Source organism: Pteronotus mesoamericanus, unplaced genomic scaffold (genome assembly GCF_021234165.1).
Source record: "Pteronotus mesoamericanus isolate MK-2021 breed Mesoamerican mustached bat unplaced genomic scaffold, CSHL_Meso_final contig_164, whole genome shotgun sequence".
Lineage (NCBI taxonomy): Eukaryota > Metazoa > Chordata > Mammalia > Chiroptera > Mormoopidae > Pteronotus > Pteronotus mesoamericanus.
The window spans coordinates 4,189,562-4,197,021 of record NW_026555065.1 but is presented as its reverse complement, the minus strand read 5'-3'; positions in this window follow the sequence as shown (position 1 = coordinate 4,197,021).

Sequence of the window (7,460 nt, the reverse complement as noted above, 5' to 3'; positions counted from 1 at the left end):
CAGGCTGAGGGAGTAGCTCTGGGCCAACCTCAGTGGCCTAATGCCATTGGTTCTCATGGGGTCTCCATGCCTGAGCAGCGTGGGCACCAAGAGGAAGCCAGCTTCCAAGGGGCGAGGGGAGGAGGATGGGAAACGCAGGGGCTGCCGTGCCTGCCTCCTGGAGGATGGCATTCCACGTCTTCTGCTTATGAAGCGCCTTTCTTGATGTTTGGCAATAAAACCCTTTTTATGGGACTTCTCTGCCACAAGCCTGTTTGTTGGTGTGAGGCCCGCTCCAGGGCTGACATCAAGGAACCAGGGGGTAGGCGGTTGATCAGTGGCCTCACCGGCCCTCCAAACCCGCTCTAGGGCACCCTTCCCACAGGCCGGGCTGGGGCGCTGCCCTCCCCCAGTGCTCGGTCTTTGCTGAAGTCAGCCAGGCCCCCAGCTGCACCCACACGCACGTTTATACAGGCTGGGGGCTGTCATAACGAACAATGCTTTTCAATTTTTTAAAAGCTTTATTTGGAAATAGAAACAAAAAAGGTGCAACAATAAGAATAGCACAAAGAACAGCCTTACACTACCGAGATCGACCCATTGGTTTACCTTTTGAACGCCTTCTCTAACATGATTTTTTTCTGAGTCACTGTAGAGTTATCATGGCCCCTTAGGCCGGAATTATTCAGTGTGTATTCCCTAAAAATAAGTATATTCTCTTACGTAATTGTAGTGCAGTTACCAACTTCAGAAAATTTAACACTGATATGAGTTACTGTTCATATTCCAATTTTGTCATTTGACTGAATAATATTCTTCATATTTTTCCTCTAGCGTAGGGTTGGATATTGTATACATGTCTCTTTGGTCTCCTTTAACTTGAAATGTTTCCACAGTGTTCATCTTTCATGATATGGACTTACTTTTTTAAGAATACAGTCCTTCCCCCCGTTCTAACTCCCTTTTTAATAGGACATGCCTCGCTTTGAGCTTGTTGAGATTTCCTCCTGATTAGGTTGAGGTTATGGGGTCTCAGCCAGAAAACTGCCCAGGTGCTCCTAGGTCCTTCTCAGGGCATCACATCTGGAGGTATGTATTCATCTATCTTCCCTCAGTTATGACCGTTAGTTTTGACACCTGGTCAAGGTGTCGGATTTCTCTACTGGAGAGTTAGGACTTTTGCAATTAATAAACGGGCCTGGAAGACATTTTAAGACCATGCACAAATATGTTGTATCTCATCAACTACCCACCTAGGTTTAGCCTCCATTGAGGATTCTTGTCTACACAGGTGTTTCCTATGATGGTGCAAAGTGATTCCAGCTGTTATTTTAACCTCAGAGCCTGGGACTAGTTAGCGGTGAGCTTGGGCCCCGCCTTAGGCCCATGGCACCCATAAAACATCTCAGCAGGACCCCAGGACTTCAGTGAGTGTTCTTTGGCCAGTGGACAGAGCCCCAGGTCAATCTGCCCAAGTTCAAGTCCCACCCAGGGGCGATGGTGAATCAGCCTTAGGGGACCTCAGTTTCCTTACCCCCGAAAGAGGAATTGCAATGCTCCCCACTCCCCTATTGGGAAAGCACCACCGTGCTCCCCAAAGGCTGCCTCCCTTCCTCCTCAGGGCTGCTGGACAGTCCCTGTGGCCAACATCACAGGAAGCACCTGATCCGGGGCTTATCAACTATGGCTATGACTCTCGTGTCCCTCCTGAATTTCCCTGCCACTGGCCTGACATGTGACAGTCATACTGACTGGCTGGCAGAAGCTGGGGGGCCCCAGGCAAATCACTTCTCCTTCATGGGCTCCTTATCTGTGAGGAGGAAACAAGGCGAGGGAGAAGAGTCCCTTTATTGATGGGGGTGTCCCGCAACCCTGGCCCAGAAACAAATTCCTCTCTGGAGGGCTGTCCTGAAGGGAACAGCGGCTGGGAAGGTGTCAGTGGCCAGACACAGTGCAGAGAAAGGATGTGGTGAGAACTTTCTTTCCCTGTGGTCCTGCGGGCTGGAGGCCTGTGCAGAGAAGGTCATCCTTTTGCGCACAGGCTGTGGTATCTCAATGCCCTGAAGTCCTGTGGGAAGTTACAGTGTATAGTTCTGCAAATCACAAGGTGGCTGCTTCAGACAAGACCTAGGACAGAGCAAGGACTGGGGTGGGGAGGGGACATTCAGGTTACCCCTGTCTTTGGCCCTCCTTGAACCTAGGACTTGAAAGCTCCCTGTGTCTTTCTGGAGCCACCAAGTTTTGTGCCTCCTCCAGGCTAGAAGTCCTGTCTTCTAGCCTCTCTCCTCACTCCATGAGACCTGTCAGGAGACATGAGACAGGACTGTCAGAAAATGCCATATAAACTCACTCAAGTGGAGATTTCTCTGTGTTACGTGGAGGGTCTGGGTGGACGAGGACATAGAGGATGGAGAGGTAATGGTGGGAATTCCTCCCTGTTCTCATTTTATAAAAGGGACCAAATTTCCTGGAGGAAGTAGCCGGGTACAAGCAGAAAATGCACGATTTTAGATTTGGAGGCAGATACATCTAGATTCAAACCCCAGCCATGAATGAGTTATCTTAGGCACATTGTGCCTCAGCTTTTCCTTTCTATAAAATGGGCTAGTTCTCCTTTCTTCACAGCGTTGCTCTTAGCCCATGGCCTGCCTCCTAGAAAATGTTTGATAAACCCCAGCAGCCTGGCCTCACAGAGCACCCCCTATTTTGGCAGGCCTGGTTTGGTCTCTCGTCCCCACTTGGCCTCATGAGGAAGATGTATTTATATTCACTCCACTTACAGGTTAGGAAACTGAGACTTAAACAATTTGCCTTGGAGACCACAAGTTAGTATTAGGACCTGAAACAGACTCCCCTAGTGTCCTGACCTGGGGCCACAATCAACTGTTTCCTGTTTTTTCTCTAGAGAGTCTGTGACTTCAGATGGACACTCAACCCAGGGGACTTCTGGCGGCCTTTGGGTATCCCCACCTTTCCTGGCACCTGGAGGATACCCTGAGGCTGGCAACCTCTCTATCAGCCAGCTGTGGCCCAAGGGAGAGGCTTTGGAGGCCCTTCCCTTATAAGGACAACAACTCAGCGGTGATGAAACTTCTCGGCCGCCCAGCTGGGTGGGCGGGGAGGGGAAATGACAGGCTCCAACAGCTACAGCTGAGAGCTTGGGCCTCCGCAGGAACTTGCCCAGGAGCCTCCCCTCTCCCCTTCCTGTGTCTGTGCTGGGCTGCGCGGGGCTTTCCAGAGGGTCCCACTAATAGGAAGAGGAGGAGGAGCCAGAGGCCGGGAGGCCAGAGTGGGTGGCCCAGAGAAGGGAAGATGCATAAACTGAGGCCTAGAGTGGGGGCAGGACCCTGGGAGGCCCGGCAGGAAACACACGGTCTGGACTCCAAGCTGTGGGCCTATCGAGCTCCAGCTCCGCCCTCAGACCGGCCAAGGCCATCTGAGGGCCCGGTAAGGGGGCAGGAGGAGGATCTTGGAAGTTCCCTCTCTCTCTGTGGACCTCTAAGGTCAGGCCATGAAGGGACGGAGGTGTGGGTGGGGCTGTTCAGTTACCCTGGCCTCCTCCTCCCTGTGCTGTGCCGCTAGTACACTGCCCTCACCAACAAAATTCACCAGCCCACTATCCATCTGAGAAACTAGTTGTGGAATCATAGGATATCAGTACTGATAAGGATCTTCAAGCTCATCTCGTCCCTCCAAATTTCAGAGAGGAGGAAGTAACAACTCAGAGGACCTGAATTTGCCTATCGTACACACACATAAACTAAAAACATCACACACATATATAAATAAGTTAGGTATATGAATTGTATATATAAATAAACTTGTGTGGCTTTTCATTGGTTTCCTGTTAAAAGTGCCTTTTTAAGAAATCCCAACTTGTTTGCTGCATAAGGGAACGAAGGGCCTTTCCACGCCCAGGTCAGATAAGCCCCGGGGATTGGTGGTTCCCTGGAGACCACGTTTCGGGTGTGAGATGAGGACAATCCCCAAGGGAGAACCAAGTGTGGCAGATGGACAATCAGTCTCCGGCACTGCTGTGCACAGGCTGTGTGAGCTGAAGCAGCTGCTCAGCCTCTCCGAATCTCTACCTCCTGCCTCGCCGCAGGGTGACTTTGAGATAAATGAGATAATTTTGATAAGGCATCTTGCTCGTGGCCCGGCACATAGTAGAGACTTAGTAAATGGGGAACAACATAGTGTGCTGGGCACCTACCCTGGGCCAACATTACCTTAGATACTGTGGGTTTCAAGTACAATAAAAGTGGCTCCCTTCCCAGGTGGCAGTTGCCCACCGCCAATCTGGGAGACAGACCCCTGAACTTGGTGAGTGCAGTGAGTAAGCCCGGAGTTAGATGGGCAGGTTCCACAGCACACAGAGCAGGGATCAACAGGCTGCTTTGGCTGGGGAATCAGGCAGGGCCTCATGGAGGAGGTAGCTTTTGCTGGGCCTTGAAGGAAGGGTAAGAGTTTGCCAAGCCCAGGGGTTGGTGGTCGGGGGGCGGGGCATTTGGGACAGAGGGAATGGAATGCGCAAAACAACCAGAATCACAGTGTGTTACTGGAGTTGTGACAAAATCTTTGTGTCACATCCTGCAAGAGGAGGTGCTGAGGGAGGGGTCGGGGAGTGGGAGAGGAGGTGGCAGAGGCTAGGGGTTGTGATGTTCACCCAGAAAGCTTGGACTTTGTCCTAGAGACCAAGGGGATTCATGAGAGGGTTTAAAGTGGGCGGGGCAGGCTGTGAGGTGGAGGTCAGAGCAGGGAGGCTGGTTCAGAGGTGGTTGCAATGGACCAGGTGTGGAGCGGTGAGGGCCTGAGCTGGGGCAGTGACTTCCAAGGTGAAGTAGAGGAGCAGATTTTTTTTTTTTTTAAAGGAAACAGAATGGAAAAATTAGGGACTTGTGGATGTGAGAGAGATGGAGTGGGAAGAAGGGAAATCAGAGACCAATTACAGGATGCTGGGGGTGTGGAGATGCCTGTCCCGAGACAGGGCGCATCGGGGAGAGGCAGGCTGCGGAGGGGACAGCCACCGTGCGGCGCGTCCTGGTGAACTGCCGGAACTCGGCTTGGGCAGATCTGAAGGTCACGGGCATCTAGATGGTGGGTGATTGAAACCACAAGCTTGGCGGTTGTATTTTTTTTAACATGTTACTTAGGATTAGATTTACTGTGACTGACAGGAGGCCATGGTGCCAGGAGAGTTCAAATCTGGGCGCTGGGGGGGAAAGGCTAGTGACACGGGTTCATCTCCCTCTCATGTGAGTTAAGTCCAGCAGCAGAGTCCACCTCTACCATGGCAGTCACCCGGGACCCCGCCACTTTCCTACTGTTCTGCCACCTTAGCACTTGACACCCACTTCATGACCCATGAGTGACTTGGCTCCAGTTACCACACTTGCACCCTCACAGTGGGAGGGGAGAAGCCCCTAAGGACACGCATACTGCCACACCTCACTGCAAGGTGCCCCTGTAGCTCCTCCGTCTTTCATCCTGGCCACTACATGCCAACTGAAAATCAAAAGTCTTATCACCAACAAAGAAGAATGAATCTAGAGCTGTGGTTCTCAACAGGGGCCATGCTGCCCGCAGGGGACATCGGTAATACCTGGAGATATTTTTGTTTGTCACAACTAGGAGGGGCGCTGCAGGCAGCCAGTGCGTGGGGGCCGGGGTGCTGCTGAACGTCCTGCGATGCACAGCACAGCTTCCCGCACAGCTGGCCCAAAGTATCGGTGGTGATGAGGTTGAGAAATCCTGGCCTAGGAGGACAATTTATTGTCCCATTACTGCAACCAGGAGGGTGTGCAGGGTGAGTAGACATGTAAGACACCAGTCCCCAGCAGGACATAGTGGCAGGGGAGTCCAGCAGCATACATCAAGACACTGGGGTTTTATCAAATTTGCCCCAGCTTGGAGGGGCTCCTGACCTCACACAAATGCAAAGAGGCTTTGTTTGTTTCTCTTTGTTTTATTTATTTTTTGATGTTGGTCTCATAAATTCAGATTCCCAGGACGGACACACAAGGAAGGGGATTGTTGAAGATACGGGCATTTCTTTGCCCACCAGCCAGCCGCCTTGGCTGCTGGTGAGGGAAGAAGCCCCATAGTCTGGGCAGCCAGGCCAGGCTCTGACTCAGCCCCTCACTTGCAGTGTGACCCAGTCAGAACCCTACCTCCAGCCAATGTGAAGCCCTGTGGCCCTGAATCCACAGGGATGCCAGGGTGGCTTTGCCGGCTTTGCCCACAGCCTTGGCCCAGGCCTTTCTGCGCTTCCTTCCTCCCAGGCGGCCTTCCAGTCAAGTCAGCGTTTCTGGGCCCCTCCCACCTTCATTTCCTTTTAGACTGTGGCCTTGGGTCTGAAGGGAAGCTGACTTGTCCCAGCTGCGGCTATGCCAGGCCATGCTGAGGCTAAGGCCTGTGGGTCCCCAGAGTCCCCAGGACGTGATGTGGCCAAGCGTGTGTCTGTCAGTGGGGTGGGGGATGTGTAAACAGCTCTGCTTCTGGGGAGAGCCAGAGAGAGAAGTGGCCCCCAAAACCCTCTGAGCTGCCTGGGGTCCCTGCTGTGGGTGAGCCAAGGTCTCCGCCGACCGAGGAGCCCCCTGCCCTTCTCTGGCTATGAAAACACCCTCTGAAAGGTACTCGTTTCAGAATTGCCTATTCAGCCCAGGAAGCAGCATCTCCATGAGCTCAGGAAGGATTAACTCCTGCCTCCTGACCAGCTTCTGGAGGCTCAGAGGGGCCCTGGAGCTTTCCAGCATTCTCAAATACCAAGTTCTTCAGCAGGATTAGGCGATAGACGGGGCGGGAACACAGACCCTCTGGCCCTGTGATCTCTGACAAGTTGCCTAACTTCCCAGATCCTTGGTTTCTTTGCCTGTTAGATGAGAAGCACGCCCACCAGAGGGTTGTGAGCATTATATAGGGTCATGCCTGTGAAAGGTCAGGGCAGTGCCTGGCCCACGAGAGGCACTCAAGAAGCAGCAGCTCTTCTTACTGTCATTGTACTTTTTGTCTTTCTGGAGAACCTTTTCTACTCTTACCAGAAAGTTCTCTCCAGAGCTGTCACTCTAAATCTTACCACAGAAAGTCTATGGTGGGAGGAGCCTCAGTGACCCAATATTTCAGATGAAACGATCAGAGAAAAAACTTGCCCAAGGTCACACCGGAACCTGTGGCTGGGCATCAGGTTGGTGGAATCCACAGGCAACATTGCCCTACGCCCTCTCTCGGGGCTCTCCATCCCCCTCGGAAAGTAGTCCCCGTCCTTTTATTTGCACCATTTTTGGGAAGAGACTCAGATAACCAAAGGCTATTTTCTCTCTGTGCAACTCAGCGTGGATGCCTGGAATCAGGAAACGAGGTGCTAGGAAGTGTCCTGACGTCCTCTGCGTGGGGGCGGCCACCTCACAGGCTGGACTTCCTGAGATACAGTCGTGGCGGCAGCTGCAGGAGTTGGTATAACATTTAGTGTTGTTTTTTTTTTT